We start from the raw sequence: 9,775 nt of genomic DNA on the forward strand, positions 1-9,775 counted from the left end.
ACAATCTGTGCATACAAACAAACAAACACAAATTGAATTTTATATATAAGAAGATGTTGAATGGGTGTCAGCACAATAATAAATCTAAGGGACTATTACGAAAACTACGTCTCTAAAAAAACCTATACTAAGTTTTTTTTTTAGAGACGTAGTTTTTGTAATAGTCCCCTAGTTTTGTTATTCTAGCCTTAGCTATCATTGCAGTGATTTTTTCGTTATTCCCGAACATTTTTGCCCCTCTTTGCAACATTTCTTATCTATAACTTCTGGTTACCCAAATCTATATTTTGGATTATCTCGAAAATACGTTTTTTACCAATCTCTACAGTTGTCGTTTCTAGCCATCACCTATGAACCATAGTACAGCCAAAGCAATGAGTTTCCCATGTAAAAGGGAGGACAACATTTTGAAAGTAGTTTTAGGAAAAGTACCCTCGCTTATCTCTACGAAAGCTAGACAATGAATACGAAAACATGAAAATCATTTGTAATCATAGATAATTAAAAGTTATACTCATTGTTGTGGCGTTTGAGGCCGCAACCAGCAACCAGGCAGAGCATGAGTAAGAACAAAGTATCGCTTACGTTCAAAGTAACCTTAATCTGCGATAAGTTTGAATGAGGCAACTTAGTTATGATATGGGCCGATAGGAAGAGGACATCGTAACATGGTTAAACGCAACAATGTTGTTAGTGTATATTTATTATCAATTTATCGATTGTTTTGTGCCTCGAGTACAAAGTAATCGACTAATTGTTTTCTTTTTTATCTCAAAATTGTTAGCATTCGCAAATTGGTGTTCGTTATTAGTTTTTTTTTTTTTTTTTTGGGGAAAGGCAATCATTGTGTTGGCCCAAAAGCAAATTGAGATATTGGGACATTTCCACTGTAAATGACAGCGATATCAATGATTCTTAAACAACTCATTGTTCGTGTAATAGTTTAGAGAAGGGACTATATGGCCGCTATATCGCAATGTGGTCCAATATTTATACAAATCTAAAGAAGACCAATTAGGAGGAGTTCAGAGAGCGTGTACAGGCCTATATTGGATCTATGAGGCCTGGATTTCTCAGTGAATTTTCAGAGTGGTTGAACGAAGGCTCGAGTGAGGCACCTAGGTTGCGCATAACAAAGGGCGGACGGAAATGATACCCAGGAAAACCAGGTGACGGGCGAACCAGAGATGAAGGCGAATTTTTCTCACAGCCCAGAAAATATCCGTGGCGACTATGATCCGAAGCGGTCGATAATCTGATATAACCTTCATATAAACAAATCCCCGGATTTTATTCCTTGGGCCGTATAAACCTCAATTCTCAGCCGTTTTGGCTTAAATTTGGCACCAAAACTTCCGTTTTGACTTTTGCTAAATGGAATCCAAACAAGTAAAAGCGTGCTAAGTTCGGCCGGGCCGAATCTTATATACCCTTCACCATAGATCGCATTTGTCGAGTTCTTTTCCTGGCATCTCTTCTTAGGCAAAAAAGGATATAAGGAAAGATTTGCTCTGCTATTCGAGCGATATCAAGATATGGTCCGGTTTGGACCACAATTAAATTACATGTGGGAGACCTGTGTAAAATGTCAGCCAATTCGAATAAGGATTGCGCTTTTTGGGGGCTCAAGAGGTAAAATAGAGAGATCGATTTATATGGGAGCTGTATCGGGCTATAGACCGATTCAGACCATAATAAACACGTATGTTGATGGTCATGAGAGAATCCGTCGTACAAATCAGGCAAATCGGATAAGAATTGCGCACTCTAGAGGCTCAAGAAGTCAAGACCCAAGATCGGTTTATATGGCAGCTATATCAGGTTATGAACCGATTTGAACCATACTTGGCACAGTTGTTGGACATCATAACAAAACACGTCGTGCGAAATTTCGTTCCAATCGGATAAGAATTGCGCACTCTAGAGGCTTAAGAAATCAAGACCCAAGATCGGTTTATAAGGCAGCTATATCAGGTTATGAACCGATTTGAACCATACTTGGCGCAGTTGTTGGACATCATAACAAATTACGTCGTGCAAAATTTCATTCCAATCGGATAAGAATTGCGCACTCTAGAGGCTCAAGAAGTCAAGACGCAAGATCGGTTTATATGGCAGCTATATCAGGTTATGGACCGATTTGAACCATACTTGGCGCAGTTGTTGGATATCATAACAAATTACGTCGTGCCAAAATTCATTCAAATCGGATAAGAATTGCGCCCTCTAGAGGCTCAAGAAGTCAAGACCCAAGATCGGTTTATATGACGGCTATATCAGGTTATGAACCGATTTGAACCATACTTGGCACAGTTGTTGGATATCATAACAAAATACGTCGTGCAAAATTTCATCCCAATCGGATAAGAAATGCGCACTCTAGAGGCTCAAGAAGTCAAGACCCAAGATCGGTTTATATGGCAGCTATATCAAAACATGGACCGATATGGCCCATTTACAATACCAACCGACCTACACTAATAAGAAGTATTTGTGCAAAATTTCAAGCGGCTAGCTTTACTCCTTCGGAAGTTAGCGTGCTTTCGACAGACAGCCGGACGGACGGACGGACATGGCTAGATCGACATAGAATGTCACGACGATCAAGAATATATATATTTATGGGGTCTCAGACGAATATTTCGAGTAGTTACAAACAGAATGACGAAATTAGTATACCCCCCATCCTATGGTGGAGGGTATAATTAGTCTAAAAACTGATATAGCCGATTTGGCTGATATTTAGCAAGAAAACTTTTGTTTTGACTACCATCATCTGTGCCGATTATGATCCGTATCGGTCTATATAATACCCATACCACGATATGACTTTTGAGACCATAGAAGCAGGAATCAAATCTCGATTAGTTTGTAACAAATTAATAACAAAACAAGTATAAGTTCGACTGGGGAGAATTTTATATACCCTCCACCATGGATCGCATTTGTCAAGTTCTTTGATTGATATCTCTTCATAGGAAAACAAAGAATAAAAGAAAATAATTGCTATGCTATTCGAGCTATACCAAGTTATGAACCGATTGGGGCCATACTTGGTTTGGCTGTTGGGGAGCAAAGTGGAATTTATCATGCAGAATTTCTGCCAAATCGAATTAGTATTGCGTGGTTCAAGAAATAGAATCAGGAGATGGGTTTATATGGGAGTTATATCAGGTTGTGAATCGATATAGACCATACTTGGCAAAGTTGTTGGAAGTCAAAACAATCCACTTCATGCAAAATCTCAGCCAAATCGAATAATAGTTGCGCCCTCTAGACGCTCAAAGAGACAAGAGACAATATCCAAGGCCGTTTTATAGGGGAGTTGTATCAGGTTATGATCCGATATGAACCGTACTTAGCCCAGTTATTGGAAGTAAAAACAAAGTACCTGTGTATCAAAGTGAAGATCCGAAATCGGTTTATATGGAAGTTATATCAGGTTATGAACCGATTTGAACCATAGGTTTGGTTAGGTAAGAGTGGCAGTCCTTCACAGACTCGCTAAGACAAATTTAGCCCCTTGTGATACCACAGTAGCGAGAGACAAAGGCCTTTGGTGGGAATCGAACCCACGACCCCTGCACAGGCAATCCCAACTCAGATACCGGGCGCCTAATTTGAACCATACATGGCACAGTTATTGACGGTCAAACCAGAACACTTCATGCAAAATTTCATCCAAATCGGATAAAAAACTGCACCCTCTAGCGGCTCAAGAAGCCAAGATTAGAGATCGGTTTATATGGGAGTTGTATAAGATTATAAACCGATTTAGACCACACTTAGCCCAGTTATTGGAAGTTAAAGTATACCTGGTGCAAAATTTCCGTCAAATCGGATAATAATTGCGCCATCTAGAGGCTCAAGAAGTAAATATCCGAGATCGGTTTATGTGGGAGTTATATCAGGTAATGGACTGATTTGGAACCTACTTGGCGCAGTTGTTAGAAATAGAACAAAACACTTCAAGCAAAATATCAGCCCAATCGGATAATAATTGCACCCTCTAGCGGCCCAAGAAGTCAAGACCCTTTTTATATGGGAGCTGTATCAGGTTATGATGTGATTTCGACCATACATAGTCCAGTTATTGAAAGTAAATCAAAATACCTGGTGCAAAATTTTAACCAAATCGGTTAAAAATGGCGCCTTCTGGAGACTCAAGATCCGATATTGGTTTATATGGGAGCTATGTCAGGTTATGAACCGTTTTAGACCGCACATGGTGCAGTTGTTCGAAGTAAGAACAATATACTTAGCTGTTTTCGACAGACGGATGGACGGACAGTGCTTAATCGACATAGAATGTCAAGACGATCAAGAATATATATACTATGTTGGGTCTCATATCAATATTTCGGTGTATTACAAACGGAATGACGAATTAGTATTCAGACAACTGTTTTTCTTTTTAGACAGACAGACTTAGTGTCCTAGCAGCTTTACAGATGCATCCCAAAAAAAGGACTGTTTGGTGTGTAGTGTATGGGCTGGTGGCATCATCGGCCAGTTTTCTTTAACGACGAACTTTTTGGAGAGGTGTCACATAGTACCTCACAAATGATGCCAGCATTAGGTGGGGAAAACCACCGCTGAAAATATTTTCTGATGGTCTCGCCAGGATTCGAACCCTGGTGTTCAGCGTCATAGGATCACATGCTAACCTCTGCGCTACGGTGACCTTCTTAGAAAGTAAATGACAAAGACCAATTTATCGATCCCAATAGAAATATAGAATATATTGGGTTGCCCAAAAAGTAATTGCGGATTTTTCATATAGTCGGCGTTGACAAATTTTTTCACAGCTTGTGACTCTGTAATTGCATTCTTTCTTCTGTCAGTTATCAGCTGTTACTTTTAGCTTGCTTTAGAAAAAAAGTGTAAAAAAAGTATATTTGATTAAAGTTCATTCTAAGTTTTATTAAAAATGCATTTACTTTCTTTTAAAAAATCCGCAATTACTTTTTGGGCAACCCAATATATTCTTTTGTTGAAAAATCGATGTCAATCTAACCATGTCTGTTGAAATGTCGTTACAGTGTTTAGAAATTAATACACTGAGTGAGGTTACTTGTGTATTACTAAGAGCGAACAACAAGCCGATTACTGGCGTTAGATGGGACATGGGACAGATTAATATCCGCACCCTCTTTTCAACCTAACCTAACACACTGAGCTGGAACTTTGCACAGAATATCTTTACCACATGTAGATCAGTCTGCCGATTTAAGGTCTTTAGCCAAATTTATTTATATCCTTTTTCGCTAAAATTTGAGAAAATGAATAGAGCCCTTGAAGTCCGTGCCGAGTGTATCCTATTTGGATATAGCTGCAATACTTGCACGATTCCTTTGAGATTTAGTGCAATGAGTGGTGTGGTCTGTGGCGAGTATGCTAAAGACCGCACCATACTTTGGTACCATATGTAGATTTCCTGCTGTTAGGTCTAGGAGCCATTAAAGCGCATCATCAATGCGATTTCGCTAGAAGTTTTCAGCCACAAAATTTGTTCCCATATAAACAGATTTTTTAAGTTATTTTCATACGGTTTTTATATCCTTAGGCTGACACCCAACAGCATTTGCCATTATGCCCTGTCAAAAATTTCATGGAAAACCTAAAACCCTTAACACATCTATTGCATTTAATTTTGCGCTCTCCCTAAAATTAATTTATTTAGCCCATATTACCTATTTGAATTTCCTTTTTGCCTTATCTCAGATAGTTATGATGTGCACACAAATGGAAGTGCCATGGTTGGTTGATGGTATCTTTTGATGGTAGACATTTATGATGAGTTGCTTTTTTGCGGCCCTCTTCCACGGGTTTTTGTGTCATGGTTGATCTATCACTTCCATTACCTTTACTCATCACATCCATCACTGATGATAAAGAAAAGCAACAGCAGTAGATTCTTGGAGAATTCCATTAAAAATGTGAAATTCTATTTCAAAAAATTTGGTATTGCTAGACAGGGCAAAGTTGACATTTGCGCGCGTGTGTGTGTGCATGTCAGTGTGTTTTTGAGGTTTCATGGTAGTTTTTATGTGATGGAACTCAATCATTTTTTGGCCCCCAAATGTTTGTTTACGGTGTTCTATGGGAATTGGCAAAGATGGTGTGAAGAAAAAACAAGTAAAAAGTAAAAAAGTATTAATTTCGGCCGTGTCGAACTTTTGATACCCACCACCATGGGAATATCTGGGGGGGAGGGGACCAATCCACATTTTTTTCAAAATCGAAAATTGCCAAAAATTTTTATGTTTCTGTGAAGTTGGAAAGATACCTCAATTTTTGTTTTGTAAAATTGTGGTGCAGGAACTAACCCATCGGGTGTGACATTTGGTCATAAAGTCTTAGCTGAATTTAGTACTGATTGCCAACACACTATTTATAGGGTGATCCCGATCTTTCAAAGTGTGGTTGTCTTTGCTAATATCTTTGTTTTATAGTGAAAGTTTCGGCAAATCAGTATTTTGATGAAAAAATTGTTGTGTGATTACAGCAGACATCGTTCAATAGCCTAGAATTTTACGACGATCCGAAATAGATCTACTTTGTAGGGTCATAAATGGATATCTCGATGTGTTGGAAACGGAATAACTAAATGAATATACCCCCATATTCTACAGTTATGGGGTATAAAAACGTGCTTAGTTCGGTCGGGCCGATTCTTGGGACCCTCTCCCTAGGATTCTACAAAAATCAACTTATTTGATGCGCACATATGTGCATCACGGCAAAAATTTAAGCCTCTGGGGCCCTTTAAAGACTAATATCGGAATCGGGCTATACTTATGACGGATATTGGAAGGCATAACAGAACATTACGTGCAAAATTTCTGTCAAATCAGATAAAGTTTGCGGCTTTCTGGGGCTGAAGATGTCAAACCTTGAGATCGATTAAATGAGAGATACATCAGGTTACAGAACGATTTTGATCCAGTTGGCATTGTTGTTGGAAATCGCAACAGAACTTCACTTGCATAGTTTCAACCAAATCGTATAAAAATGTCAGCTTCCAGGGGCTTAAGATATCAAATATGGAGATCTGTTTGTACGGGAGCTAGGTTATTTACCGATTTGGACCACACATACTGGATGTTACAAGAGAACGTGCTAAGCAAAATTTTAGTCCAATCGTATAACATTTGCGGTTTGTGGGGGGCTTAAGATCACAAATCGAGAGATTGATTTACATCCAAATGTGAGCCGATATTGCTCATTTGCAATCCCAATGAGTTATGCCAATAAGAAGTATTTCTTCAAGATTTCGACAGACGGACGGACATGGCTAGATCGACTTAAAATGTCAAGATGAACAAGAATATATATACCTTATGGGGTTGCAGATCAATATTTCGAGGTATTGTTCATGGAATGGTTGGATTAGTAAATCCCCCAATTGATGTACACGTATGAATGAGTGAAAAAACTAATGAATTAATAAACAAATGAATGACTATATACATGAATGAATAAGTGACTGAATTAATGAATAAATGAATGAATGAATAAATATATGAATGAAATAATGAATGAATGAACGAATAAATGAATGTGTAAATGATTAAATAAATGCATAAATGAATGAGTCAATGAATTACTGAATTTCTGAATGAAGATATGAATGATTTAATAAATGAATGAGTGAATAAATAAGTGAATTATTGAATGAATGAATGAATGAATAAATAAATGAATGAATGAGTGAATGAATAATAGAATAAATGAATGAATGAATACATACACGAATGAATTTATGAATGAATGAACGAATAAATGAATGGGTAAATGATTATATGAATGAACGAATGAAGGAATGAATAAACGAATTAATGAATGCATGAATGTATTACTGAATTAATGAATGAGTGCTTGAATGAATGTTTGAATGAATGATTGATTGAATGAATGATTGAATGAATGAATGATTGAATGAATGATTGAATGAATGATTGAATGAATGATTGAATGAATGATTGAATGAATGATTGAATGAATGATTGAATGAATGATTGAATGAATGATTGAATTAATGATTGAATGAATGATTGAATGAATGATTGAATGAATGATTGCATGAATGAATGAATGCATGAATGAATGAATTACTTAATGAAGTAATTAATGAGTGAATTATGAAACGAATGAATAAATGAATGATCAAATGAATAAATGAATGAATAAGTGTGTAAATAAATGAATAAATGAATGAATGAATAAATATATAAATGAATGAATAAACAAAAAAATGCATGGGTAAATGATTAAATGAACGAACGAATGAATAAACAAACGAATTAATGAATAAACTAATGAATGAGTCAATGAATTATTGAATGCATCAAAGAATTTCTGAATGAATGAATCAATTCATGAATGAATTTCTGTATGAAGGAATGAATGATTAAATGAATTAATAAATGAATAAATGAATGAATGAATGAGTGGATGAATAAATGCATAAATGAATGAATTAACTGTATTTAAATATTTTTTCGAAATATCAATTTTTTATGTATTCAAGTAAATGGATCCTAGGTTGATTTTTGATCTACTGTCTAAAACCGTACTTTACCCTATACTCTCCTTCTTTAGTTAATTTTTGTTATTAATTACTGTTTCTTTTATATAATTGCAGGTGGACCTAACATGTGGTAGTTGGTAAGCTAGATGCATTATTACAAATTTGCCTAAAATAAATGCAGTTTTTCTAACTTGCCAAAAAAGATTAAAAATTTGTTGTAGAATAATTTTTATTGAACTGTCAATATTTGAAGCCCCCTACTGTTGTTGGATAGTTCCAAGCAATCTACTTCTTTAATCTAAGAAGTTAGGAGCAAGCAAATTTATTGTCAACAACCTAACCAAACTAAAGTCAAACTCCTTCTCACTTCTCCATTGTTACTAAGTGCCATTTTTGTCATTTCCCTTATAATTTCTTGTGACACCATATTTATTTCCATTTTATGCCAAGGGCTTTTGAAGTTATTGTTATATTACATCTTTCTTTATTCCTTCAACCTTTCGCATGATTACATTTCATCAATTTTGTTTCTGGGTTAACTTAATGTACATAATTGTTCGTAACATGATTTGAAGCTATTAATAAAAATCATTTACGCTTGATGTGATTTGTAACCGCGAATAGACGCACTTCACCCCCCACAAATGAACCTTAAAGGAACAAAATAAAAAATCACTGAACCGAAATATCATGCAGCGGCTTCTTTCACGTCTATGTTGTATTAGCAAAATTTGTTTGATGTGGCGCGTTGATGGATTTGGTGTTAATCGGGACGTTGGCAGTTTCGCATCAACAAATGCGCAGTAACACCTTTTAAGCACAAAGAAAGTTCAAAAATCAACAGAAGCATGAAGTAGAGTACTTTAATAGGGCTGTGTACCATAATGGGGGAAATATGTTTTTATAAGAGTTTGATGAGTGATGAAGTCTTTAACACAGGGTAGCAGTGTTACCAATTTGTTTTGCAAGGAAATATCTTTTATTGTTTCAAACCACAAATGTGTGGAAGTAATCTCAATTTCAGAATTCATTTACTTTTGCTCGAAACCTTTTACCTTGAATATTGATCTGAAGCAGTAAAAGACGAGTTGCAAACTTCACAAATGTAATCTGTCAGTAGTTTGGTTGATTTCTGTAGGTGGCTTTCTTTAGCGCATCCATACTGGCATATTTTTAATACCCATCAAAGTATTGGCGGTATGCTTATATAGTCAGTCCTTTTTAATACCTCTAAATATTGGC

The 9,775-nt window shown here is 36.3% G+C and overlaps 1 long non-coding RNA gene across 1 annotated transcript in view; it reads left to right on the plus strand.

The window, feature by feature from the left end:
• Nucleotides 1-9,143, plus strand: part of LOC131996851 (uncharacterized) — a 32,969-nt gene extending 23,826 nt beyond the window's left edge. The window contains exon 3 of the long non-coding RNA XR_009398042.1: nt 8,648-9,143. This is a non-coding gene — a long non-coding RNA (uncharacterized LOC131996851). The remainder of the gene's footprint in view (nt 1-8,647) is intronic.
• The last annotated feature ends 632 nt before the right edge of the window (nt 9,144-9,775 follow it).

Source organism: Stomoxys calcitrans, chromosome 4, assembly GCF_963082655.1.
Source record: "Stomoxys calcitrans chromosome 4, idStoCalc2.1, whole genome shotgun sequence".
Classification (NCBI taxonomy): Eukaryota; Metazoa; Arthropoda; class Insecta; order Diptera; family Muscidae; genus Stomoxys; species Stomoxys calcitrans.